The sequence below is a fragment of the Syngnathus acus genome, chromosome 1 (genome assembly GCF_901709675.1).
Source record: "Syngnathus acus chromosome 1, fSynAcu1.2, whole genome shotgun sequence".
NCBI classification, from domain to species: Eukaryota; Metazoa; Chordata; class Actinopteri; order Syngnathiformes; family Syngnathidae; genus Syngnathus; species Syngnathus acus.
In genome coordinates, this window is record NC_051087.1 from 13,203,053 (window position 1) to 13,231,048 (window position 27,996).

General features: G+C 44.8%; 1 protein-coding gene and 2 long non-coding RNA genes across 3 annotated transcripts in view; 2 read left to right on the plus strand and 1 right to left on the minus strand.

The window, feature by feature from the left end:
- Positions 1-5,882, plus strand: part of LOC119128384 — a 44,789-nt gene extending 38,907 nt beyond the window's left edge. The window contains exon 3 of the long non-coding RNA XR_005098995.1: positions 5,801-5,882. This is a non-coding gene — a long non-coding RNA (uncharacterized LOC119128384). The remainder of the gene's footprint in view (positions 1-5,800) is intronic.
- LOC119122085 (C-type mannose receptor 2-like) overlaps positions 1-27,996 on the plus strand; it is a 184,243-nt gene that overhangs the window by 52,336 nt on the left and 103,911 nt on the right. The window lies entirely within an intron of this gene.
- LOC119128372 lies at positions 17,250-17,628 on the minus strand. The gene is made up of 3 exons (XR_005098992.1): positions 17,589-17,628; positions 17,418-17,516; positions 17,250-17,329 (listed from the first exon to the last, which is right to left on the minus strand). It is a non-coding gene; the product is annotated as an uncharacterized LOC119128372 (long non-coding RNA).

The window sequence follows — 27,996 nt, forward strand, 5'->3', positions numbered from 1 at the left end:
CCAACCTTTTTTGCACCACGGACCGGTTACGTGTCAGAAATATTTTCGCGGACCGGCCTTTATATAAATAAATATATTTATATATTTATTATTTAAATATTTATATATATATAAATAGGATGAAATAAAATGATACGACTGGCATAAAAACAAATATAAGCCACATAAAAATAAAACGTTGAATTAGTGGGAGCACCGAGCTCTTTTCTCAGAAATGAGCCGTTCCCATCTAGGCGTAATCGGAGACAATGACACCCGAAGTGGTTAAGGTTTGTCTTTAAATGCAGGATGCTTGGTCTCCATGTGCCGAAGCAGGTTTGAAGGCTTCATTGCCTCGTTAGCTAGCCTTTCGCCACATATGCGGAGTGCACTTGGCGCGTCAGAGTCACCAGTGGTGATAAATCCATATTTTAAGTAGGACTCCAGAAATGTTCTTTTAAATGCAGATTTCCTTTTCTTAGAAGTCGTAGCCTCTTCTTCTCCAGTGTCCTCATTGGACGTTTTTCCCTTTCCGAAGAAGCTTTTCAAACTTATCTGTTTCTTGCTCATTTTTGCTTGCCTCGCGGGCTTGACTGTGGTGACATGTCACGTGACCGATACGAGCGCCCTGTGTCAAGAGTCCTTATTTTTCAGATGCACCGACAGATGTAATTGGGAGAGATTCGCCAAATTTTTTATATTTTTCAAAATAAATTCTTACTTATTTTTGCTAGCTTTGCGGGCTCGACTGGGGAAACATGTCACGTGACCGGGACGAGCGTCTTAACCTGAATGAATTGATCGTCAATGAAAAAAAAATATATATATATAAATTTTCTTTTTTTCCTGTGCGGTCTGGCGGCCCGGTACCAAGTGACCCACGGACCGGTACCGGTCCGCGGCCCGGTGGTTGGGGACCACTGCTCTAGACAACACACCAAACATAAGTCATCGAGACATGAAAACACACTTGCTGGCGACCGTTAGCCGCCGTGGAGCTACGTAACGGCTACTCGTATGATGCGAGGACAACTTAAAGGAGCGCGCCAAAGCTACCAACCAAACGGCGCGCACACAACAATCTGCGAACAGACAAACAGCACAACAGTAAACAGGAGTAATACTTAAGTGTATATACTCACTTTTCGGAAAATACGCACACAATCACAGCAACACGCTCAGTCGATACCAGCTACTTTAACTCCCGCCGTCTGTAACTTACCACCACTGCGCGCTGGCTGCAACAATCGCGATAAGTTGATATAACTCCCGCGAGAATTAAGGCGTGGTGACGTAACTTTCAACACAACATTGAACGCAATAATGTACATTGATTTTCAACGTCAACATAGGAACCTTTCTAACAGGTTGTCTGTCTTGACATTTTTAGCATCTGACCAGAAAAGGACAGCTATAGGGATTGACAGATCTTGCTTTTCTAGTAAAAGACCGCCATACAAAAAACTCGACAGTATACAAAAGAAACTCGTCATTATCGAGAAGGCTTCGCCGAAAAACTTCGTTTCATTGAAGATTCTGTTCCTTCAGTCTATGGAAACGGCGGACACAGTAAAGCGCTAAGCTTGAGATGACGCAAAAATAATAAACTGTATTTAACTTTCGTATTGCGTGTATAGTATGCGCTCACTGTCGTAGCATTAGCATCGGTCTTTCTGCTGATTTTAGCGCTGTGCCCTCTGTTGTCACTTCTCGTGGATGTATTTTGACTAGTGGTATTAGCTAGTTGCATGTTTTAATCTTGGGGAACGCAAGAATGTGTTAAATGCGTTTGTTAGCCTCTCGTTAATGCTAGCATTAGGTCAACTTGATTGCATTCATAAATATTGTGAGGGGATTTATTCTGTTACGTGTTATGTATGGTTGGAAGGACAAGTCTTCTGCTGTTGACATCTTTTATTCGAGCTAAAGGTTTGCGGTGCAAGGAAATGCTACCTCCGCTAAAAACTACAAATACGTCCGGCCTGGAGGGGAGTATCTTGAAGTATCTTATTTGCATTTAAAGAGACCGCACCAAAACTATTCAGAACAGGGGTAAAAGAGGAGCTTGTGACGCTATGACGACGAAGAATTCAGACAAAAGATTTGCTGTTCCACTTTATGTTGACCACAACGGAATGAGTAGAATGTCAAATGAATTTATAACCATGATAGTGTAATGTCCTGTATTGTTTGTTGTATCTGGGCGTGTGAGGGCGGGGCCAGAAGTGAGAAGTGACGTCATGCGGGTGGGTTGTGCGGGCTGGTTCGCTTGGCAATCAGTTGGTGTGTGAGGCGCATGGGCGTGAGTTGTGGCCACCAGCAAATCCTGTTTGCATGTTTTTCTGTTGCCTTTTTTTTGTCATAATAAAAGCGGCGATCAAACCGTCTGAACATCCTTGACGCACTGAGGGCCATTACAATACGTATAGGCTTAAAGTCATTCACTGGTGTCATCTTATTTCTGTTTGATCCAAAGGTCTATCCAGCGCTTATAAAAACATTTCTTCTTGGTGGTTGGCCACCAACACCACGATCACTCAAGAGGGGTGCAAGTGGACTGACAGGTCTCCCTTTCGTTATACCCACTGGACCACAGGTGGGTCCAAACGCCGTCCAATATTTGTTGCCGACAGTCTGGAGCAATGGAGAGGAGCGCTTAGCATCTACCGTCTCCTTACAGATAGCCCTAGTAAACCCTCTGATGAAAGCTGCCTTTCCTTTCACGCTAAACGTGAACTGGGAAATTGGAAATTTGACAACTGCCAGAAGAAGAGAAACTACATGTGCAAGAAAAGAGCCAAAGGTAAGATGTGACTCATGGCCAATTCAGGTTGATGCCCATTTTTGGCTTTTGCCTCGCAGGACAGAAACCCGAACCTCCACGCCATGAAGGTAAGTCAAGTCTCCCCGAATCCTGAATGTTGACGTCAAAAGATACGAGACGGAAAAAAGACATCATGGTGCGCTCGCAGGTTTTCGGGAGATCCTTGTGTGCAACCACCAGAAGAACGTCGACCTCTTTTGTCAGAGTGAGGGTCAAAGCGTCATCCGCATCCAGTCGGCCTTCTACGGACGGAGGAGCGGCAGCCTTTGTCCAACTCAGAACGCAACAAAGGGTATGACAGGACATAAGCGACGTCGTCCGTGGTCCGACGATACGACCGTTGCAGCCAAATAAGCTTCTCGGCCTTGTGACTTGCAGAGACTTGTGTGGTGCGAGGAGCCCTCCCTCATTACAGGCAGAAATGTGACAACCGTCAATATTGTCTTGCTGACCCTTTTGAGGGCGTCCGGGAGACCTGCCCTGCAGTCTCCAAATACCTGCACATGGTCTACAGCTGTGAACGGAAAGGTGGGCTTCACGTCTCTGTTGTCTAATGCGGTATCTCCCGACCAGAGTTGGGGTATGACGGCACATTGAATGGTCTGTTCTGCTTCGGACGTTGATGCGATGGCTAAAAGGTTCAGGGGACCACTCGCCATAAAAGCTTGGCGACCATTGGCCTAGTGAATCGACGGCGCCTAACAATGCCCAGAACAATACAACACAAGGATTCAGTTATCAGGGATCCATTGCAACATGATTCTGGGTTGTCCTCAGTGTGTCTTGACAGTTTGGTCGAGGCGGACAAGCGCATCGCCGACTCAGCGTTTGAAGCCTCCTCCTCTATGAGCGACACCAGCCCAGAGAAAGCTCAATTGAGCAAGAATTCCTGCTGGAGACCGTCACAAGATCGTACGTAGACAACCGAAAGTTACTTCGGCGCTGGCAGTTTGGTGTCCTGAGCGAACTTGTGTCCTGCAGCCTCCACCAGCTGGATCCAGGTGAACCTCGGTCACGTGAGAAAGGTGACCGGGATTGTCACCCAGGGCTGTCCTCATACTGACCAAAGGTCCTGGGTCATCGACTTTGAGATGAAGATGAGTTTGGATGGCAAAAGCTGGACTGAACACCCGGACGAAAAGGTGAGCGGCCAGCCAGTCGACCTGACGCCGACCGGGCCGCCCAAACTTGCCATTACAAATGAGAGTGCTATTTCTAGTTTACCGGAGGGGGGGAGCACCGGTTTGGCTCTGCGTTTTCCGCTCAGTACGTCCGCATCCTGCCGCTGGAGGACAGCGTTGACTTCGGCCTCAGCTTTGACCTCTTGGGATGCGCACGTGACGGTAAGCGAGTCTCTCCCTCCGCTGCCGGTAAAAACATACAAACCATCTTTTGATATCACTTTTTGTCTGACAGATGGGATGACCTGTGACAGCACGTTCAACAGCCAACACTTGACCAAGGCAATGACGTGAGTCGCACTTGCCCCGGTGTTTCCAGGACGGTGGGCGCCTGTCGTCAATTTGCTTGTCCTCGCCTTCTGCAGGTTCCACTGCCCACCCAAGTGCGCCAACTCCAAACACAATGTCACAGGAACCTTGGTCTACAATAAGGTACGTGATTGCTGACCCTTGGACTGGAGAGGCACTGGCTCTTGGCAAAAATAAACATTTCAAAGATGAACCTACATTTCAATTGGTATTTTCAAATTAGTTCCATTTGAAAGATGATTTCATTTCCACACACCACTCAGGAAATCAAATCCTCCCTATCGTGACCCGTCAGTTGAGTTCTTGACTTGATGTGAGTGCAGGACTCAAGCGTGTGCGCGGCCGCTATTCACGCCGGCGTCATTCGTAACGACATCGGAGGAGACTGTATTGTGATGAAAGACGTGGCAAAGAAGGACTTTGCTGGCTCCACCCAGAACGGGATCACCTCCCTCAAGTGAGTGGCCAAGTTTATGGCATAGTACCAATAAGAGGCCCAGCTCATTGTCACATGTACGAACTGCAGGAATGCCGACTCGACGGATCAGGCCTTCACATTTGCAGACGGAGGTGAGTTCACGGAGCATTTTTTCATGTTAAGTGCTCAACTACTGCCTACCCCGCACGGGATCTCACCTGCAGAGCCGAGATGCTTGGGAGAGTCCTGGGAGGAGTTTGCGGGCTTCTGCTACAAAGCTTTTGAGGACAAGAAGGAGTGGGCCGCTGCTCAAACTGACTGTAAGAAATTGGGTGCCAATCTGGTGTCCATCCTTTCCGAGGTGGAGCAGACGTGGGTGAAAAGTGCTTCCGCCCTCGGTGCGTACACCGTCTTTGTAGAACTACTATCCCCTGAACGCTGGGTGAGAGATCTGCTCGCCCTTGTCCTCTGCAGACACCAGCGATATGTGGACCGGACTGCATGACCAGACTGTCCTCGGCATGTTTGAGTGGTCGGACCGCCACGAGGTGACCTTCACCGACTGGGCCCCGGAAGAACCCAAACACCTGAAAAAGGACTGTGTGGCGATGTCGCAAAAGGTGCGTGGCCAATTGACCGTTTGCAAGAACATCTGCACGATCCACTGATCCTTCTTGCTCATCTTTCAGGCTGGAAAATGGAAGCAGATGAGCTGCAAGATACCCAACAGCTTCATGTGCAAGATGCCCAAAGCGCATTATGCAATCACCTCAGAGAAGGCAGAGGAGAGCCATTCTGGTGACAGCGTACTCTTGCACAGAAGCAAGCTCGCCAAGTCAGCGAATGTAGTGAGTTTATTTCTCTCTCTCTCTCTCTCTCTCTCTCTCTCTCTCTCTCTCTCTCTCTCTCTCTCTCTCTCTCTCTCTCTCTCTCTCTCTCTCTCACTGCATCCCACGTTTCTGGACAGGTTCAAAAGACAGTTGTAAAATTTCCACACAATTTCATTTCAGTGTCAGATCTTAGCATTCGCATGCAATGTCTATTCAAGATGTTTTGATGACCAGTTATGTTTTGATTACATGTTTTCAGGTTGCTGGATCAGCGGTCGAGCTGAAGGGAGGTCTCCGTGTGAACAACGTCATCACCATCACAGGGCGAGCAAATAAACTGGCAGATTGGTACGAGGATCCCCAGCCACTCCCACACGGGCACAAGAATGCTAATACCACAAATACACTGTTGTACATCTCTGTTGCAGGTTTAAAATCAATCTGTTTGTGCCTGACGACGAAACCGACAACGTGGTCGCGCTGCTCCTCAAGTTGAACTTTGTAACCAAGAAGATTTGGTTGTACTCCAGAGTTAACACAACTTGGAACGAAAGAGAGGAGCATCCCACACAAAGCTCTGGACGCGGACGAGAAGTCAAGGTGACGTGAATCACAGTATTTCTGCTCACACTCTCACTTACAGTTTTGGGGTTTCCAAACTTTGATGTGGAATGTTCCTTACCTTTGATTGGTGCCGGTTAGTTAATTCTATCTAATTGTCGCTTTGTTGTTTGTTCATATGCGCAAGGCGTATCCATACAACTGTCTGTCAAAACCCATTCCATCTTGTAGAACCTCCCTGAACATACGTCAATCTTAAAAAATAGAGTGTTTCCAATGGGAAGCGGACATTTACTGGTTGAAGAGCACCTAGCCGCTAATAAAGGTTGGAGTGATTTTCTTTTTCAAACTACAAAAAGTATGGAATGGAAATGTCAGTCAAAAGGAAGTGCTCAAACCATCCCACCCTTCGTGATGCTACTCAGAAATGTCGACCATAGCATGAATTTTCTTCCAATCGCTAGCAAAACTGTAAGGCTTGCTCGCCAAAAAAAGTCACGAGTCCCAAAAATGTCAACGTGAACGTCACATCTCCCGCCTTTGCTCGCTGCCATGCCGTTCACAGTCATCACGTGCATGGTGTCCTTGTTGTTGCTCAGGTTGTCATCAAGTGCGCCGACGATCATTTCCAGATCACAATCAACGGCCTCGACGAGGTGACTTACAAATACAGAGAGGCCAATCTACAAAGCATCACGCAGATGATCGTGTGGGGTCACGTGTCCATCAAGGACATCAAGCAAAGCTCCGCTTAGACCAGTCTGCGCTAAAATGTGAGGACAGACGTCGTCAAAGTGTTCAAATTGTTTTTGGCACAGCCTTTTCCACCAGCTACAGATGGTTTGTGGGATAATTGTACAAAAGTAACCACTTTATAGTTTGATCTAATACTTAATCTTAGTCTAGTGGGCTATTAGAAAAAGCCAGACTTGCATGCTTTTTTTTTTTCTTTTTGATTGCCTTTGTGCATCCGGGCTTTGTGTTTATTGCATTGAACTGCGCAGTATTTGTAGTTAAGAGAGTTTTCCTGGCCCAATCAAGAGACCCTTTTGACTGATTGGATGATGAGTAATGAGAAGAGAATGCAGTTTCTGGAGAAACTGCGTGTGAAGGCAAAGAAGCTGGATGAAAACTTGGGATTGGGGAATGCTAGCGAATGATGTGAAAAGGCGAGAAATAACGACAAGCGAGAAAAATGTTAAGCGAGAAAAAAATGGTAACACGAGAACCATCAATGAGAAAAAAGTACGATAAGCGAGAGAAAAACAGCGAGACAGTGAGAAAAACATGAGCGAGCAGTAAGCGAGAAAAACAGAAAACGAGAACAACTAAGCAGAGTTAAGCGGAAATAATGGTAAGCGAGAAAAACAATAGGCAAGAAAAATGGTACGCGATAAAAGCGGTACATGAGAAAAAAAGCGAGGAAAAGCGGTAGGCGAGAGAAAAAACGATGACAAAAAAATGAAGTGAGAAAAAGGTATGAAGGTAAAACTACGCTAGAAAAAAACGGTAAGCGAGAAAAAACAATAGGCAAGAAAAACAGTAAGTGAGAAAAATCGTAAGAGAAAAAACTAAGCAAGAAAAAAAGGTAGATGAGAAAAAACACTGTGAGAAACGGTAAGCAAGCGGTAAGCAAGAAAAAAACGGAAGTGTAAAAAAAAACAGTGAGAAAAAACGAAGCAAAAAAGACCTAGGTGAGAGAACCAGTAAGCACGCACAAAGCGACAAAAAAACGGGAAGCAGGAAAATACTAAGCAAAAACGTATGTGAGAAAAACGGTAAGCGAGGAAACAACAATTTTCTCAACGGATCTACACGATTCACAAAAATGATACTTCCGACGGACAAAAACACGGAAATCCGCAGAAAATTCTCATCCCTGTATAGACGTCTACGGGATAGACAGCTTTTAGAAGTCTTTGTGAAAGTTTTTTAGACGTTTTTTGCATCTATCTATAGCAGTGGTCCCCAACCTTTTTTGCGCCACGGACCGGTTACAGAAATAGTTTCGCGGACTGGCCTTTATATAAAAACATTTATATAAATAAATAATACATTCATAATAAATATAAAAATACGATGAAATAAAATAATGATACGACTGGCAGAAAAACAAGTATAAACGACATAAAAATAAAACTCACCGTTACGTTGAATTAGTGGGAGGGCTGAGCTTGTTTCTCAGAAACGAGCCAGTCCCAATCAGAGACAATGACACCCAAAGTGGTTAAGGTTTGTCTTTTAATACAGGATGCTTGGTCTCCATGTGCCGAAGCAGTTTTGAAGGCTTCATTGCTTCGTTAGCTAGCCTGTCACCACATATTATGCAGAGTGGGCTTGGCGCGTCAGAGTCACCTGTGGCGATAAATCCATATTTTAAGTAGGACTCCAGAAATGTTCTTTTAAATGCAGCTTCTTTCTTAGAAGTCGCGGGTTATTCTTCTTCCGTCTCCTCATTGGGCTTTTTTCCCTTTCCAAAGAAGCTTTCCAAACATCTCTGTTACTTGCTCATATTTGCTTGCTTCGCGGGAACATGTTACGTGATCGAGACGGGCGTCTTGACCTGAACCGATGGATTAATTGGGAGAGAATCGCCAATTTTTTTTATATTTTTCAAAATAAATTCCGACTAATTTTTGCTAGCTTTGCGGATCGACTGGGGAAACATGTCACATGACCGGGATGAGCGTCTTGACCTGAATTAATTGATCGTCGATAAAAGAAAGTTTTTTTTTTTTCCTGTGCGGCTTGGTGGCCCGGTACCAAGTGACCCACGGACCAGTACCGGTCCACGGCCCGGTGGTTGGGGGCCCCTGATCTATAGCATAGACGTCTATGGGATAGATGTCTAAAAACTTTCCCTTTTAGACCTTTTTAGACGGGTTTTAGGCAAGACGTCTAGGTAGATGACAAAATCAGGGCAGTGTCTCTGATTAGTTTGACAGCACAGTGGATTGAGGATAATTTCACCCCACAAAGAGTCGTTTTACATGCAAGAAGAGAACCTTCCACTTACATTTTCCAAGTAGTCATTGGTGTAGCCAACAGAAAACTTTGAACAAACAAGGTTATGCCGTTCTCAGTTATTTTTTTTTCGTATTTTTTTGCTGGTAAACTTCAAAGAATTTGTTATTTATGTAGAAGAGGTTCTTTTTTTATAGTAATAGAAAAGTGAGATATTTAAAGTAGACTGTTACTGTCATTCACTGTCAACTGTAACATTTGCTTTTTGCATTGAAAAATAAAAATGACATTTAAGTTTGGTGGAATTATATTTTTTGTGTTCTTCAGTACTCTTGTGTCAACAAGTAGTGTAATCAAAGTACTTGTACTTATATCTGTTTTTAAAAAAGTGGTATCGGTGCGTCCGATTTTCGTATTTCATTTCATGTATTTAAAGCGGTTTTGCATCGTAAAAGCGTTCTAAGATACTTAACGTGCGCGGGAACTACCGTATTTTCCGCACTATTAGGCGCACTTAAAAACTTACATTTTACTCAAAAAAACACAGTGCGCCTTATAATGCAGAGCGCCTTATATATGGATCAATTTAGGAATTCGTTGATCCATACTGGTTGTACACAGTGCTCTGCCAAAATGTTTCAGTACGTTTTAGTACGACTAGTAAATTACAAGGTCGCATCGCTTCCCAACATTACGGCAACTAGCTGTTGTACCCGCGAGGCTATTTCATTTCAAAACCGGCTGCTCCGTTAATGTTTCGAGTAAATTTACGGATTGATATGGAAGGGAAACGTAGGTAAGCAGTACCAATGTGTTAGATCAAACTTTAGTCAGTTCCGATCATTTTATAGGAGATCGTTTGAGAAACGCGATTGTTTACACTTTGCTGAGGCTCATGGGGGTCTGCGAGCTGAGGCTCATGGGAGTTTGCGGGTGGCTAATGCTATAATAATAGCTGCTATACGCACAAGGCTATTTCATGTCAAAATAGGCTGCTCTGTTAATGTTTCGAGTAAATTTACGGATCGATATGGAGGGAAACATAGGTAAGCAGTACCAGTGTTAGATCGAACTTTAGTCAGTTCTGATCATTTTATAGGAGATTGTTTGAGAAACGCGATTGTTTACAGAGGGCTTATTGGTTATTGGCTAGTGGATGCATACCGCAACCCGAGTCAACCTCAGTTTGTTGCAGTATAGCTTCTATTTTATGCGCCTTTTAATCCGGTGCGCCCTATATATGAAATAATTTCTAAAATAAAAAATTCAATGAGGGTGCGCCTTATAATCCAGTGCGCCTTTTGGTGCGAAAAATACGGTAGTTGATGCGCGCGGTGGAAGAATACACAGCGAGAGAGACTGTGGACCGAGGAAGACGGCGTGACCCACTCACATGGTATACGCCATTTTGGAATGTTGCGTTGCCTCTCTCTTGCAAAGCCCCTTCCGGTGTGCAAGCCAATCAAAGGAATAAAGCAAAGGAATTGTTTTTTTATTTTTATTTATTACTGTACTGTTTCATTTTATTACTGTTCCGACTTACACCAAAATTCGATTCACATCACTGCCTCAGAACGGATCGACATCGTAAGCTGAAGATAAAGATAAATATTTTTTACTTGCTCAGCCACGCCAGCCAGACCGCAGGTCCAGCGTTCTACGTCCCCATTTCCCCTTTTGCCAATAAAGGATCGTGCTGCACTTGGTAGCCCTGTCTCTGTTCCCTGACAATCTACTGTCACGGAGTGAACTGAAGACTGCTCACATTTCTTGGCAAGCTCCATTTCATATTCCATAAACTGCAGAAAAAGAAATGGGAAGTAGTTTGGAAGTTGTGAAATTGCAAGAAGTACGCAACTAACTGCGCACCCTTTGGAAAGATTGCATTTCGGCATAAATTGGTCATAAAATGTGATCTGATTTTCATCTAATGGACACTATTTTCTTGAAGCAATACCACACAATTATGTTATGTTTTTTTCTTTTCTGGAAGTCATTAGATTTTTCTTCACCTCACAATGCACTTGCCACGCGAAGGGGGAGTAGCAGCAGTGCTAATCTGCCATACTATGGACTGATGAACATCAAAACTTGACCCTTGTCACCATTTCCACCTTCATCTTTTCTTCTTCTTAGGCCTTTTCATTCCTTTCGGAACATAGGCCATCGATGAAGAGTTTCCACCCTCGTCTGTCTTTTGCCATTTTCTCCAGCTGTTTCCACGACAGTCCCATCTTCTTGATATCCAGCTCTGTGCTCCTTCTCCAGTTGTTTTTGGGTTTCCCTCTGCTTCTTTTACCTTGTGGGTTCCATGTTAACGCCTGTTTGGTTATAGCCGTGTTGTTTTTTCTCAGGGTATGTCCTATCCAGCTCCACTTCCTCCTCATAATCTGTATCTCGTGTTTCTTGTTTGGTGCGGTCCCATAGGCTGGTGTTGCTGATGCGGTTGGGCCAGAAGATCCTGAGGATGCGTCTTGGGCAGTGATTTGTGAAGGTTTGCAGTTTAGCAGTGATGTGTTTGGTGGTCCTCCATGTTACTGATCCATATAGCAGCACTGTTTTGACGTTGGAGTTGAAGATTTTGAGTTTAGTATTGAGTGAAATGTTTTTGGTTTTCCACATCTTATCTAATATGTTGAATGCTGTTCTTGCTTTCCCTATTCTTGATTTCACATCTTCCTCCGTTCCACCGTCCACTGCAATTACACTTCCTCGGTATGTGAATCTGTCTACCTCTTCCAGTGGGCAGCCCCTGAGGTTAATGGTTTGTGTTTTTGTTGTTTACTCGCATTACTTTGGTTTTTGCTCCATTTATTTTTAGTCCCAGTCCTGCTGCTGTTTTTTCAAGGAGTTGAGTTTTCTCCTGTATCTCTTGGTGGCTGTGAGAGTAGAGCAATATCGTCGGCAAAGTCCAGATCTTCTAGTTGTTCTGTCAAAGTCCATTGGATGCCTGTCTTGTGGGTAGTTTGTTTCATGATCCAGTCAATGCATAGGAGGAATAGAAAGGGGGAAAGTAGACATCCCTGTTTCACTCTAGTGACCACGGTGAATGTTTTCTGTATTGGTCCCTGGTGCAGCACTTGGCACTGCATGTCCTGATATGAGCTTTTGATTATGTTGATGAACTTGTGGGGTATTCCGTAATGTGCCATTAAGCTCCATAATAGCTTCCGGTCTACGCTGTCAAACGCCTTTTCGAAGTCTATGAAATCTACGTAAGCCGGGGTGTTCCATTCTCTCGATTGTTCTATAATGATCCTGAGGGTAGCAATTTGGTCAATACATGATCTTCCACTTCTGAAACCAGCTTGATTTTCTCCGAGCTCCTCATCAACCCCTTTCCGTAGTCTTTCTAAGATGATGCGGCTTAGCACTTTGCTCGGTGTTGATAGCATCATGATGCCTCTATAGTTGTTGCAGTCTCTAAGGCAGGGGTCACCAACTCCGGTCCTCAAGGGCGCCAATCCAGCCTGTTTTAGATGTATCCCCCCTGCAACACACCTGATTCAAATAATCAGGATCGCTATCAGCCTTAATAGAGCTTGCTGATCAGCTGATCATTTGAATCAGGTGTGTTGTTGCAGGGCTGCACCTAAAACAGGCTGGATTGGCGCCCTTGAGGACCGGAGTTGGTGACCCCTGCTCTAAGGTCTCCTTTTTTGGGGATGACAGCAATAAGCCCATCTTTCCAGTCTGCTGGTATGTTTCCTTCCTCCTCCCATATTTTCCTGATGAATGTGTGGAACATGATGGTTGTAGTTTCAACATCTGCATGTAGGGCCTCTACTGGGATTTCATCTGGCCCTGCGGCTTTGCCACGTCGGAGCATCATGATAGCCGTCTTTACCTCAGATCTTGTTGGGGGGGGGGGGGGGGGCGCAATTGATTTTGAGTTAATGTGCTGCTGGTGGGATCTCTATTGCTTGGTCGGGCGGTGGTTTATTCAACAGCTCGTTGAAATGCTCTGTCCACCTTTGGTGGTGTTCCTCCTTGGTGGTGAGGAGTCGTCCCTCTTTATTCCGGATTTGTGTGTTGTTCTGTCTGAACTTCTCAGCTAGTTTCCTGGTGGTCATGTAGAGTTCCTTGAGATTGTTTTGTGCTGCTGCTTCCTGTGCTTCTTTAGCCAGTGCCTCAATGTAGTTTTTCTTGTCCCGTTTGGCACTTTTCCTTACTTCCTTGTTTGCTTCCTCGTAGTCCTTGTGAGCTGTGGCCTTTCTCGCTCATGTCTTGTATTTGTTTAGTGTGTCCTTTTTGGCCCTCCTTTCTTCTATTTTTTCCAGGTTTCTGTTGACAGCCAAGGTTTATGGTTTGTTGTCCTTTTCCCTAAAACTTCCAGACAGGTCTTGAAGGAATGGGGTCGAAATCCAAAAAGTCCTGCCTAGCTACAAAAACAAATATGCTCAAACCTCATTGAATAAAGTACATAAGCAGACAAGTATATTCACATATTAAATCAATAAAAGAAACATTTTGAGCATATAATTATAGCTACACACCAAATCAATAAAGAAGACATAACTAGACATTTTTGACAGGTGGCATCGACAAAGATTTTTCTAACTATGATCTGATATGTATTTCTGAGCACTTTGAAATAACAAATGTTTTTTGATATATTGCCTGAATAGCTTAATGAACCTTTAGGAACTGTTTAATGCATGCCTGATGATTGTCTAAATCACGGACACTGCCAAAAACGTCTAAAAATGTTCAGTACTTGATGATATCTTATGTTTTGACTAATGCTAGACGCCAGTTTTTCGATTACTACTGAACGTTCTGAACAGAGGGAAATATTTTGCCTGTCAAAGAAAAGATATGGTTGGAAACATGAATAAACTAAGAATATGATGACGTAAGCAAGTACATGGAGTATCAAAAGAACAAACAAACAAAAACATGATGTTAGGGTTTCTTGATCGTATGATTATGTTGGAATGTAACCTGTAATATATAACCTAGCTAGATTAGTTTTATGCTTATGTTGGAATGTAACCTGTAATAAATAACCTAGCTTGTCCCATCCTACACGTCGTCCCTGCTATGCTTTGATTAGAGGTCAAGGGCTTCAACTCCATCCAGTCCACTGGACCAGCTCAGTGACCTAGTGGTAGAGTGTCCGCCCTGAGACTGGAAGGTTGTGGGTTCAAACCCTGGCCGGGTCATACCAAAGACTATAAAAATGGGACCCATTGCCTCCCTGCTTGGCACTCAGCATTAAGGGTTGGAATTGGGGGGTTAGATCGCCAAATGATTCCCGAGCGCGGCACCGCTGCTGCTCACTTCTCCCCTCTCCCCCAGGGGATGGATCAAAATCACATGGGGATGGGTTAAATGCAGAGGACAAATTTCACCACCCCCAGATGTGTGTGTGACGATCATTGGGACTTTAACTTTTTTAACTCTCACCCCCACCCTGTTTCTCTCAATAAAAATGCTCTTGCAAAAGGCCTGAGTCAGACCTCATTCGAGCATCGCTGTACGCACAGCGACGAATGACTCTCCATTTGCAAGTACTTAAAAAGGGCATACTGTCTCGCGTGTGGTTCTTGCAAAAATAAATTAGAGTGAGCACCACTCTGGTGGTGAGTACAAACTTTGCATAGTCAGGGAACATTAATAAATTGATGATGTCACAGCCAAAAGCTCACATAATCACAGCCAAAAGCTCACATAATCCCGTACAAAATGAGACAATTGAAAGAATGATGAATGGGCGGTGTGCGACAGGAGGCGAAGTGGATGTATGTGCAAAAATGGTTTACAGGAAGGACACTTGGAGATAAAACCGGTAGAGGTGCCAAAAGAAGAGCGGCAGGAGGAAACCAACCAAGAACCCGGCCAAAGGTGATCGCCAAGGCCGAAAGACGGGAAGGAAAACTACAGCCCCCACACACACCGAATCACCCGTAATCATTACCCAACCCCACGGAACCAGCTCTCACCGAACCAGCACCCACTCCCATGGAATCAAACTCTCCTGCGAACTTGCCACACACCTTGACTCATCCATCACCCATTAAACTCGGCCCACACTGGCATGTGCAACTGAATATAAGATGACCAAAGAACCTTGAACGTTGCCTTTTCTGAATGGAGACTTTCTGCTCTTGAGCATGGTCGCACGAAAGGCCCAGCGCTGTATTGTATTTTCCTGAAAACAGAGCTTTCTTAACAAGAATTGTGATTGAACTCAACCAACCTGTGTAAGTCTAAATTTTGTTTCAGTGTCTTAGACTTTTCCTAAAACAGACGAAATACGAGCACGCGGTGAGTACATTGGATAACAGGTGATTGGCTATGGCTTTTGCCATGAGGCGCGGATAGCGCGCTTCCCAAATTGTGGACCAAATCCAACAGTCTCCTTCCATACACTTTTCAGGCTGTTCCAGTACTCCTTCACTGGTTGTTCTTGCAGGGCTTGAAACCCGTTCTGAAGGGTGGTTTTATACAGCTCAGTTGTTCCAATGTCTTGGAAGAGCTGGATGTTGTACTTTGTTCTGTTCCCAGAAGGGGTATTGCGGCGCTTTAGCTTGAGTTGGAGTTTTGCAGCCAGTAGGTGGTGGTCTGATTCAGCGTCTGCCCCCCTCTTTACTCTCACATCCAGGAGAGACCGTCTGAACTTCCGGTTGATGCATATGTGGTCAATCTGGTTTTCGGTAGTGTGGTCGGGAGATATCCAGGTGGCTTTATCAACGTGTTTATGGGGGAATATGGTGCCTCCTATGACCAGGTTGGTGTCAGCACATATGTCTGAAAATCTTTCCCCATTTTCGTTCATGGTGCCAAGTCCATGTCTTCCCATGGCCAGTTCGTATCCATTGTTGTTGTTTCCCATCTTGGCATTAATGTCACCCATGAGTAAGGTTAGGTCTTTTTCCTTCCTGGACTGGCGTAGATGTTGTAGTTGGTTATAGAAGTTATCCTTCATTTCCTCCTCTGCATTGTTGGTAGGTCCATAGCACTGTATGATTTGAAGGTTGATTCTTTTATGGGTGGTTATGGAATCTTGCAGTGATAATTCTTGAGCTGATGGGCTCCCAACCGATGAGGGCCTGTTGTGCTTCTTTGGAGAGCATGAGTGCCACTCCTTCTGTGTGTGGTGCCGCTTCCTCTGCATGTCCAGAGTAGAGAATGTACTCACCACTGGCTAGTTTGACTTCACCTGTCTGGGTCCATCTGGTTTCGCACAGGCCAAGAATGGAAACCTTGTATCTTCTCATCTCTCCAGCAATGACTGTTGTTTTCCCTGCTGCGAACATGGTCCTGATGTTCCAGGTTGCTATGTTGGTCGGTTTCCTAGGGGATAGCAGATTCCACCGAACCCTCTCCAAAATGTTTTCAGTATGCGGCTTCATTTCCTCTTCAGCTTGTATGCTTGAAGAGTCTACATCTCCTAGGTTGTGGTGTTTCTTTTTCTTCATCAATGTTTCTGTAATCGTTTTTAAATCCACTACACGGGTGATTGGCCCATGAGCTTTACCATTGCCCTATTTGCCAGCTTGACCTGTTACCACCTCTCACGACGGGGACGTTAGGGTTGGATTTTGAGAGGTTTCCACCTTCATACAAGTGAGTAATTCTGAACTGTAGGTGTTCTGATGACATTTTAGATGAGGCCTGGTTTGGACAGGGCAACCAGCATCTCCAATCTTATCATTCATCGGATAGTAGTTTTGATGAGTCGAGACTGATTAATCCAAATGATTTTTGTTTGGCGTTAAACATACCGCGCTTGTCTTTTGTTTTGACTTGTGATTAGGATAAGATCAAAATTGATGATAAATTTATGGATGAATCAATGTCATTCCAAAGGGTTTTTCCTATTTATTCTTGCTATTGAAAGGTGAACAAAGCAAACTTCATACCCCCACCTCATTCAGCAATTTCATGGTGATGTGATGTCATTAAGCGGCTCATGAGAAAACCTACAGTCGTCTCCTTTAGAGCACTTTGCCTTTTTATGGAAAAATTTGCATGACCGTGTATAGCTGTTAAGGAAAATATTAAAACGGAAACACTTTGGCCTCTACCCTAAAGTGAAACTTGACCCAAACAGCAGGTCTGTGTAGCTACATTTTACCGAAGCGTCCTTTTACCTTGTAGTGGAGTCCACTATGACTTTGTTTTGGCTAAAGCAAAGGATATTGTGCATAAATGGGCATTTTTCCCCTTTCATGCAGGCTCCCTGCATGTAATACTTGCAACGCGTTTTGACGAGATTGTTCTCAGGCTCAATGTGTTGCATTTGACAGTTGTCACCCTGCAACAAGAGGAAGAGAATACAGCAAATTATCAACACCTTACATACTGAAGTTTTGTTGGATACCAGTTTCCAGTACATCGCACACCTTGATGCACTTTCCATGAAGAAAATGTCGGCAAACCATTTGTTCATTCACCAACAAAATATTCTGTTCCTTAAACTCTTCTGTGAAATATTTGACTGGCTAAAAAGAGAAAGAACTTTAAGAATGGCAGTAAATTCAGCCACTTGAATCCGTCACAATTATAAATCTCACCCGAGTCTTAATTCTGTTCTGTATATGATTTCTGCATTCTGTTCTGTTAGGGTTTACAGATTATCTTGAGCGTATGATTATGTTGGAATGTTAGACTTAGACTTAGACTTAGACAAACTTTATTGTCATTTTGTCTACACAAGGTGCATACAAAACGAAATTTCGTTGCATACAGCTTTCAACAATGTAGTGATATTGCGGTTGAGTAAAAGTAACATTCTATATAAAAATATAAAATAAAATAAGATAAGAATAAAGTGCAGCAGTGATAAAGTATGTAACAGTGCAGGAAACAAAACAGTATTTACAAAGTGTGCAGAGGAATGCTAACCCAGGTTGCGTACTTTTAAATTAACATGGATTATAAAGGTTCAGCAAGGTTGGCAGTGCGAGATAGTGGTTGTAGTATGATAATGTACAGATTCTGTGTATGTGTGATGCAGAGACCAGTTTAGAGTTCAGCAGTTTGAATGTTCAACAGTCTGACGACAGCAGGGAAAAAGCTATTGCAGAACCTGGTGGACCTGCAGCGGATGCTGCGAAACCTCTTCCCAGAGGGCAGCAGGGAGAACAGTCCATGGTGGGGGTGTGATGGGTCACTGATAATGTTACGGGCTCGGGACACGCAGCGCTGGGATGACATGTCCTGAATGGAGGGAAGAGGAGCCCCGATGATCCTCTCTGCTGTCCTCACCACTCTCCTCACGTTCTTCCAATCGGAGGCGCTGCAACCTCCACACCACACCGAGAGACAGCTTGTCAGAATGCGCTCTATGGTGCTTCTGTAGAACGTCCTCATGATGGGTGGGGGCAGGTGGACTCTCCTCATCCTCCGCAGGAAGTACAAGCGCTTCTGTGCCCTCTTGACCAGTGTCGTGGTGTTCACAGTCCAGGTGAGGTCGTCTGTGATGTGGACCCCCAGGAATTTAGTGCTGCTGACCACCTCCACAGCTGAGCTGTTGATGATCAGTGGAGCATGGTGAGGCTGGTTTTTCCTGAAGTCGACGATGATCTCCTTCGTCTTCTCCACATTCAGGATCAGGCTATTGTCTCTGCACCAGCCCACCAACTGCTCCACCTCCTCTCTGTAGTCCAGGTCGTTGTTGTCACTGATGAGGCCCACCACCGTTGTGTCGTCTGCAAACTTCACGATGTGATTGGTGGTGAACCTGGGGACGCAGTCGTGTGTCATCAGGGTGAACGGCAGGGGGCTCAGGACGCAGCCCTGAGGGGAGCCTGTGCTGAGGGTGATGACATCTGAGGTGTTCTGAATGTAACCTGTTAATTAACCTAGCTTGTCCTGTCTTAACAAAAGTAGTAGAACAAAGTGCTAAGATCTTTTGAACTGATTGACTAGCTGCAGAAGCAATCAAAGTTGCTTTGTTTACACAACGTCGTAAAAGACCCCCTGCTATGCTTTGATCAGCAGGCCAGGGGCTTCAACCCCATCCTGCCCACTCTCACCCCCACTCTCAGCCCCACTCTTACCCCCACCCTGTTTCTCTCAATAAAAATGCTCCTGCAAGAGGCCTGAGTCAGACCTCATTCAATCATCGCTGTACGCACAGCGACGAATGGACTCTCCACCTGCAGGTGTTTAAAAGGACTTACTTGTCTCCCGTGTGGTTCTTGCAAAATAAGTCAGAGTGAGCACCACCCTAACATTTTGGTGCCGTGACCCGGATCCCTCATACCCGCCATCTGGCTGACGGAGGAGGACGTGCTGCATTGTCGACAAGCCAGTGTCCATTAGGAGGACCTGGAAAAGAAAGTCCTGGGATGAGAATTCTTCACTGGGCCAGCATCTTAGGTCTGCCTTCGTCTGACAGAGGTGGATTGACGGGATCCGGCAGTGCAACGAACCAGGGGACTAGTAAGTTAAAGCCCTAAAGTTGTGTGATTGTGTTGTTGTGAAACGCGTACAAGTAAAAGTGCACAGGAAAACAAAATAGACAGGACAGAAGATTTTAAGTCTTGTGGAAGGAGGAGGTGTTGTAGAGTCCCTCTCCGGATAAAGTGGCTCTTCTGGAGCAGTGGTTCTCAAACTGTTTTATATATTTTTGTAAAATCTCACGTACCCCCTAGAGTACCTCAGTGTACCCTCATTTGACAACCACTGTTCTAAAGAGTACAACTTCGCGTTGGCAGGGCTGGGTAACAGGACTGTTGTCTTTAGTTCCCAGGGAAGGAAGGGGTGTTGTAGAGTCCCCTCTCCGGATGAAGCAGCTCTTTTTTTAAAAAAAAAAGAGGACTTCGCGTAGGCAGGGATAAGCAATTTGTGTGGTTGAGAGTGTGACTGGTAGGATAATTTAACTGCAAAGAGAATTTGTTGAAAGGTCAATTTAAACCTGCATTGAGGATCCTCAAAGAAAAACAAAAATGAAAAAAAACATTGGAAAAACTAAAACTTCTAAAATTAAGATGGGAAATAATGATAAATCTCTAGCTCTTGAAGGAGATGAGAAGTACATGGCGAGTAGATTTCTTAATTGTATGCAATACATGCCGAAGGGGAAGAAAAAGTATGGAGTACAAGGAAAGTTGAAATGTGGAACGTTGTGGTAGAACTTTTGGAGGAGAGTGTGGCTAGGACGCCAAACGGATTGAGAAAGAGGGAGGATTGACTTGTGCTAGAGCAGGGGTGGGCAAACTACGGCCCGCGGGCCACATCCGGCCCACGGGACCGTTTAATCTGGCCCGCCAACCCTGAATAAATTGTATTATTAAACATTTTTTTTGGTCATTTTGCATGCAATGATTGCGTTTCCCCAGTAGATGGGGAACCGCTCGCCTGCGCATTTACTACCGGAAGCCGTGTCAGAAAGCTCGGTGCACACTCGCAAGTGCGTGTACGTACTCAGTAGTACGGACATGGCGCACTCGCGCTCTATTTGTATCAGTCCCGAATTTAGAGCGTGGGCTGTGACGACAGCATTCTTGTAATTCGCGCGCTGAGCTTTCAGATACAGTTTTACGCTAAAGCCACCCACAAACCTTCCCCTGGAATCCTTCTATTAAAATGAGTCGCTCAAGGAAAAGCAAGGTGGACACAGTGCCGAGTGTTTAAAAAAGAGTGGCCAATTTGGCTCGACGTACGCGACGTGACGTTCAGCCACATCAACATCAACCCGTCACAGATCGAGGTAAACGGACCAACACCTCGGATCTCTCCTAAGAATTGCCACAACAAATTTTACTCCAGACTATGACGCACTAGCAAAAAAGGGAGACCAACACTGTTCCCACTGAAAATGAAGGGGAGGCTCTCAAGTTTGTTGTAAAAAAATGCATTTTGAATATGATTTGTACACATAGCAGGGATTGAAACTAGCGACCATTCTCATTTTCAAACAATGCAGGATGCTCAAGGACATTGATGCACCACCTGTTTGCGACTAATCTTAACCTGTAAAGTTCTTAAGGCTTACTTTAAGGAAGTGTTTCCCGTTTCCTCACCTCTGTTACCAGGTGTTTGTGAGTTAAAACTCTGCTCTGATGTTCAGATACCCCTCACCGTGTTGCCGTTTTGATTACTTTATTTGGATGTATGCTTTCACCGATTCTTCAAGATGATATATTTGGTCAGAATGTTTGCCGTTTGATGTGATCTCATAAGATAAAAATCTTTCATTAATCTGACCTGCAGGCACTGAAGTGATGGAGACTGTTATTCATAATAACAGTGTCGTATTTTATGAGAATCACTGATAGCAGTTTTTTAGTGAATTATTATTATTATTTTTTTAATGCTGTTAATAAATGCATTTGTTTTCAAAAAACTTGTTTGGAATATCCATGCTTTACTACCTACTAAAGGCCAAAATCTTTTATGCAATGACCTTTACAGGTCGCTTATATTACTTCACACAAACACTACGTCCATCTGCTCCTGGTTCGGCCCTCCGGTCCAAATTTAGAAGCCAGTTCGGCCCGCGAGTCAAAAGGTTTGCCCACCCCTGTGCTAGAGTGTGGTTGAAAGCTTCACAAGAGAGAAGAGAACAACTTCAAATGACAAAAAATGGAAAGATAAAAAGTGATGAGACCGCCATTCAATTAAGATTTGAAAAAGCTTTCTCTGGGCTGGTGTCGCTCATAGAGGAGGAGGCTTCAAACGCTGAGTCGGCGATGCGCTTGTCCGCCTCGACCAAACTGTCAAGACACACTGAGGACAACCCAGAATCATGTTGCAATGGATCCCTGATAACTGAATCCTTGTGTTGTATTCTTCTGGGCATTGTTAGGCGCCGTCGATTCACTAGGCCAATGGTCGCCAAGCTTTTATGGCGAGTGGTCCCCTGAACCTTTTAGCCATCGCATCAACGTCCGTAGCAGAACAGACCATTCAATGTGCCGCCATACCCAGCTCAGTGGCCTAGTGGTAGAGTGTCCGCCCTGAGACTGGAAGGTTGTGGATTCAAACCCCGGCCGGGTCATACTAAAGACTATAAAAATGGGACCCATTGCCTCCCTGCTTGGCACTCAGCATTAAGGGTTGGAATTGGGGGGTTAAATCACCAAATGATTCCCGAGCGCGGCACCGCTGCTGCTCACTGCTCCCCTCTCCCCCAGGGGATGGATCAAAATCACATGGGGATGGGTTAAATGCAGAGGACAAATTTCACCACACCCAGATGTGTGTGTGACGATCATTGGGACTTTAACTTTTTTAACTCTCACCCCCACCCTGTTTCTCTCAATAAAAATGCTCTTGCAAAAGGCCTGAGTCAGACCTCATTCGAGCATCGCTGTACGCACAGCGACGAATGACTCTCCATTTGCAAGTACTGAAAAAGGGCATACTGTCTCGCGTGTGGTTCTTGCAAAAATAAGTTAGAGTGAGCACCACTCTGGTGGTGAGTACAAACTTTGCATAGTCAGGGAACATTAATAAATTGATGATGTCACAGCCAAAAGCTCACATAATCACAGCCAAAAGCTCACATAATCCCGTACAAAATGAGACAATTGAAAGAATGATGAATGGGCGGTGTGCGACAGGAGGCGAAGTGGATGTATGTGCAAAAATGGTTTACAGGAAGGACACTTGGAGATAAAACCGGTAGAGGTGCCAAAAGAAGAGGGGCAGGAGGAAACCAACCAAGAACCCGGCCAAAGGTGATCGCCAAGGCCGAAAGACGGGATGGAAAACTACAGCCCCCACACACACCGAATCACCCGTAATCATTACCCAACCCCACGGAACCAGCTCTCACCGAACCAGCACCCACTCCCATGGAATCAAACTCTCCTGTGAACTTACCACACCCCCTGACTCATCCATCACCCATCAAACTCGGCCCACACTGGCATGTGCAACTGAATATAAGATGACCAAAGAACCTTGAACGTTGCCTTTTCTGAATGGAGACTTTCTGCTTTTGAGCATGGTCGCACGAAAGGCCCAGCGCTGTATTGTACTTTCCTGAAAACAGAGCTTTCTTAACAAGAATTGTGATTGAACTCAACCAACCTGTGTAAGTCTAAATTTTGTTTCAGTGTCTTAGCCTTTTCCTAAAACTGACGAAATAAAACGAGCACGCGGTGAGTACATTGGATAACAGGTGATTGGCTATGGCTTTTGCCATGAGGCGCGGATAGCGCGCTTCCCAAATTGTGGACCAAATCCAACAGTCTCCTTCCATACACTTTTCAGGCTGTTCCAGTACTCCTTCACTGGTTGTTCTTGCAGGGCTTGAAACCCGTTCTGAAGGGTGGTTTTATACAGCTCAGTTGTTCCAATGTCTTGGAAGAGCTGGATGTTGTACTTTGTTCTGTTCCCAGAAGGGGTATTGCGGCGCTTTAGCTTGAGTTGGAGTTTTGCAGCCAGTAGGTGGTGGTCTGATCCAGCGTCTGCCCCCCTCTTTACTCTCACATCCAGGAGAGACCGTCTGAACTTCCGGTTGATGCATATGTGGTCAATCTGGTTTTCGGTAGTGTGGTCGGGAGATATCCAGGTGGTTTTATCAACGTGTTTATGGGGGAATATGGTGCCTCCTATGACCAGGTTGGTGTCAGCACATATGTCTGAAAATCTTTCCCCATTTTCGTTCATGGTGCCAAGTCCATGTCTTCCCATGGCCAGTTCGTATCCATTGTTGTTGTTTCCCATCTTGGCATTAATGTCACCCATGAGTAAGGTTAGGTCTTTTTCCTTCCTGGACTGGCGTAGATGTTGTAGTTGGTTATAGAAGTTATCCCTCATTTCCTCCTCTGCATTGTTGGTAGGTCCATAGCACTGTATGATTTGAAGGTTGATTCTTTTATGGGTGGTTATGGAATCTTGCAGTGATAATTCTTGAGCTGATGGGCTCCCAACCGATGAGGGCCTGTTGTGCTTCTTTGGAGAGCATGAGTGCCACTCCTTCTGTGTGTGGTGCCGCTTCCTCTGCATGTCCAGAGTAGAGAATGTACTCACCACTGGCTAGTTTGACTTCACCTGTCTGGATCAAGTCAAAGTGTTTGCCAAAGTGTTTGGAAAACATTGGAAAAACTAAAACTTCCAAAATTAAGATGGGAAATAATGATAAATCTCTAGCTCTTGAAGGAGATGAGAAGTACATGGCGAGTAGATTTCTTAATTGTATGCAATACATGCCGAAGGGGAAGAAAAAGTATGGAGTACAAGGAAAGTTGAAAGTTGAAATGTGGAACGTTGTGGTAGAACTTTTGGAGGAGAGTGTGGCTAGGACGCCAAACGGATTGAGAAAGAGGGAGGATTGACTTGTGCTAGAGCAGGGGTGGGCAAACTACGGCCCGCGGGCCACATCCGGCCCACGGGACCGTTTAATCCGGCCCGCCAACCCTGAATAAATTGTATTATTAAACATTTTTTTGGTCATTTTGCATGCAATGACTGCGTTTCCCCAGTAGATGGGGAACCGCTCGCCTGCGCATTTACTACCGGAAGCCGTGTCAGAAAGCTCGGTGCACACTCGCAAGTGCGTGTACGTACTCAGTAGTACGGACATGGCGCACTCGCGCTCTATTTGTATCAGTCCCGAATTTAGAGCGTGGGCTGTGACGACAGCATTCTTGTAATTCGCGCGCTGAGCTTTCAGATACAGTTTTACGCTAAAGCCACCCACAAACCTTCCCCTGGAATCCTTCTATTAAAATGAGTCGCTCAAGGAAAAGCAAGGTGGACACAGTGCCGAGTGTTTAAAAAAGAGTGGCCAATTTGGCTCGACGTACGCGACGTGACGTTCAGCCACATCAACATCAACCCGTCACAGATCGAGGTAAACGGACCAACACCTCGGATCTCTCCTAAGAATTGCCACAACAAATTTTACTCCAGACTATGACGCACTAGCAAAAAAGGGAGACCAACAACACTGTTCCCACTGAAAATGAAGGGGAGGCTCTCAAGTTTGCATTTTGAATATGATTTGTACACATAGCAGGGATTGAAACTAGCGACCATTCTCATTTTCAAACAATGCAGGATGCTCAAGGACATTGATGCACCACCTGTTTGCGACTAATCTTAACCTGTAAAGTTCTTAAGGCTTACTTTAAGGAAGTGTTTCCCGTTTCCTCACCTCTGTTACCAGGTGTTTGTGAGTTAAAACTCTGCTCTGATGTTCAGATACCCCTCACCGTGTTGCCGTTTTGATTACTTTATTTGGATGTATGCTTTCACCGATTCTTCAAGATGATATATTTGGTCAGAATGTTTGCCGTTTGATGTGATCTCATAAGATAAAAATCTTTCATTAATCTGACCTGCAGGCACTGAAGTGATGGAGACTGTTATTCATAATAACAGTGTCGTATTTTATGAGAATCACTGATAGCAGTTTTTTAGTGAATTATTATTATTATTTTCTTAATGCTGTTAATAAATGCATTTGTTTTCAAAAAACTTGTTTGGAATATCCATGCTTTACTACCTACTAAAGGCCAAAATCTTTTATGCAATGACCTTTACAGGTCGCTTATATTACTTCACACAAACACTACGTCCATCTGCTCCTGGTTCGGCCCTCCGGTCCAAATTTAGAAGCCAGTTCGGCCCGCGAGTCAAAAGGTTTGCCCACCCCTGTGCTAGAGTGTGGTTGAAAGCTTCACAAGAGAGAAGAGAACAACTTCAAATGACAAAAAATGGAAAGATAAAAAGTGATGAGACCGCCATTCAATTAAGATTTGAAAAAGCTTTCTCTGGGCTGGTGTCGCTCATAGAGGAGGAGGCTTCAAACGCTGAGTCGGCGATGCGCTTGTCCGCCTCGACCAAACTGTCAAGACACACTGAGGACAACCCAGAATCATGTTGCAATGGATCCCTGATAACTGAATCCTTGTGTTGTATTGTTCTGGGCATTGTAAGGCGCCGTCGATTCACTAGGCCAATGGTCGCCAAGCTTTTATGGCGAGTGGTCCCCTGAACCTTTTAGCCATCGCATCAATGTCCGTAGCAGAACAGACCATTCAATGTGCCGTCATACCCAGCTCAGTGGCCTAGTGGTAGAGTGTCCGCCCTGAGACTGGAAGGTTGTGGGTTGCGGCCGGGTCATACCAAAGACTATAAAAATGGGACCCATTGCCTCCCTGCTTGGCACTCAGCATTAAGGGTTGGAATTGGGGGGTTAGATCACCAAATGATTCCCGAGCGCGGCACCGCTGCTGCTCACTGCTCCCCTCTCCCCCAGGGGATGGATTGAAATTACATGGGGATGGGTTAAATGCAGAGGACAAATTTCACCACACCCAGATGTGTGTGTGACAAACATTGGGACTTTAATCTTTTAATCTTTAATCTTTAATACCCCAACTCTGGTCGGGAGATACCGCATTAGACAAGAGAGATGTTGTTAGGGTTTACAGATTATCTTGATCGTATGATTATGTTGGAATGTAACCTGTAATAATTAACCTAGCTTGTCCTGTCTTAACAAAAGTAGTAGAACAAAGTCCTAAGATCTTTTGAACTGATTGACTAGCTGCAGAGGAAGCAATCAAAGTTGCTTTGTTTAAACAACGTCGTAAAAGACCCCCTGCTATGCTTTGATCAGCAGGCCAGGGGCTTCAACCCCATCCTGCCCACTCTCACCCCCACTCTCAGCCCCACTCACACCCCCACCCTGTTTCTCTCAATAAAAATGCTCCTGCAAGAGGCCTGAGTCAGACCTCATTCGATCATCGCTGTACGCACAGCGACGAATGGACTCTCCACCTGCAGGTGTTTAAAAGGACTTACGTACTTGTCTCCCGTGTGGTTCTTGCAAAATGAGTTAGAGTGAGCACCACCCTAACATGTTCTGTCTGCAGGTTTCCTTGAACTTTTTGTCTGATGGCGTCCCCCTCCATTTTATGGCTGCCCTCGCTTCTGCTGTCGACCTTTCTGCTGCTTGGTCTGTTTTCTCTGTTGTTGCCGGTTGCCATTGTGGTTTGTTTGAAATTTGGGGCCACTGTAACTGACCTGATTGGCACAGTTATATGCTGACCCCTTGGTGAAGCCAGCCCTTTTATTCTTGTGGTCAGTGAGCTGGACGTGATAGTCAAACATCTTGGAATAATCTTGGGTGTCCAAATCAGGCTTGCTTGCCTGTGTCCAGTTACGTTGCTTCTGTGAAAGGAATGTGAGGGTTATCACTTTACAGTGGAAAATTCTCACAGCACCCCACCAAAAAATGTCACAATTATATACTGTAATATCTATACAGTGCCAACCTATAATTTTTATCAAGTTAAAAAGTTTGTGCCCTAGATGGATATGGGAATCCCCGCCATGACCAGGTGCTGCAACCAGCTGGACATGTGATATGATACCTGTGGCTCAAACAAGTACCGTTGTGACTCCAAGTTCCGCTGGTGCCTCCACAGCATCTGTACCGACCTCAAGAAGAGCCTTGGTTTCGTGTCCAAAGTTGAAGGTTGGTATCCTCTCTACATACCATTTCCTCATACAATTCTCACCTTGTTGAATGTTTGAGGACCATTTGTTGCATTGTAAAAAAAAACACACAAAAAACTGGCTTCTCTTAAATCTAAGTTGCTGAATGTTGTCTAACATTTCTATTTCTTTGTAAGTCACTGATGGTTAAATCAGAGCAATCCAATAAATGAGTTGCTTTTGGAAAATTGAGAACCTTTTAAATGCTTTCAATAAGTTGACAAACAATTTGTGCTCAAGAGTTGTTGTTTTTTTAATCCATAAATGAGGGGAACGGTATTTGTTTTTTTCAGGATTATTACCCACTGCTTAACAAAACAAGAGTAAAACAGCCTACTGAATCACCATTAAGGCCCAGTAATGAGTTTAAAAATCCAGTGTTTTCTGGCAGGTACTGTTGATAATTCTGCTGGAAAGACTGACTTCCACTCTTGTCCGTTACTTTCTCTCATCATCATGTGAAACGGTGGCAGACACTTTGTTCAACACAGTGTGGACTCTGGGCTGCAGACCCTA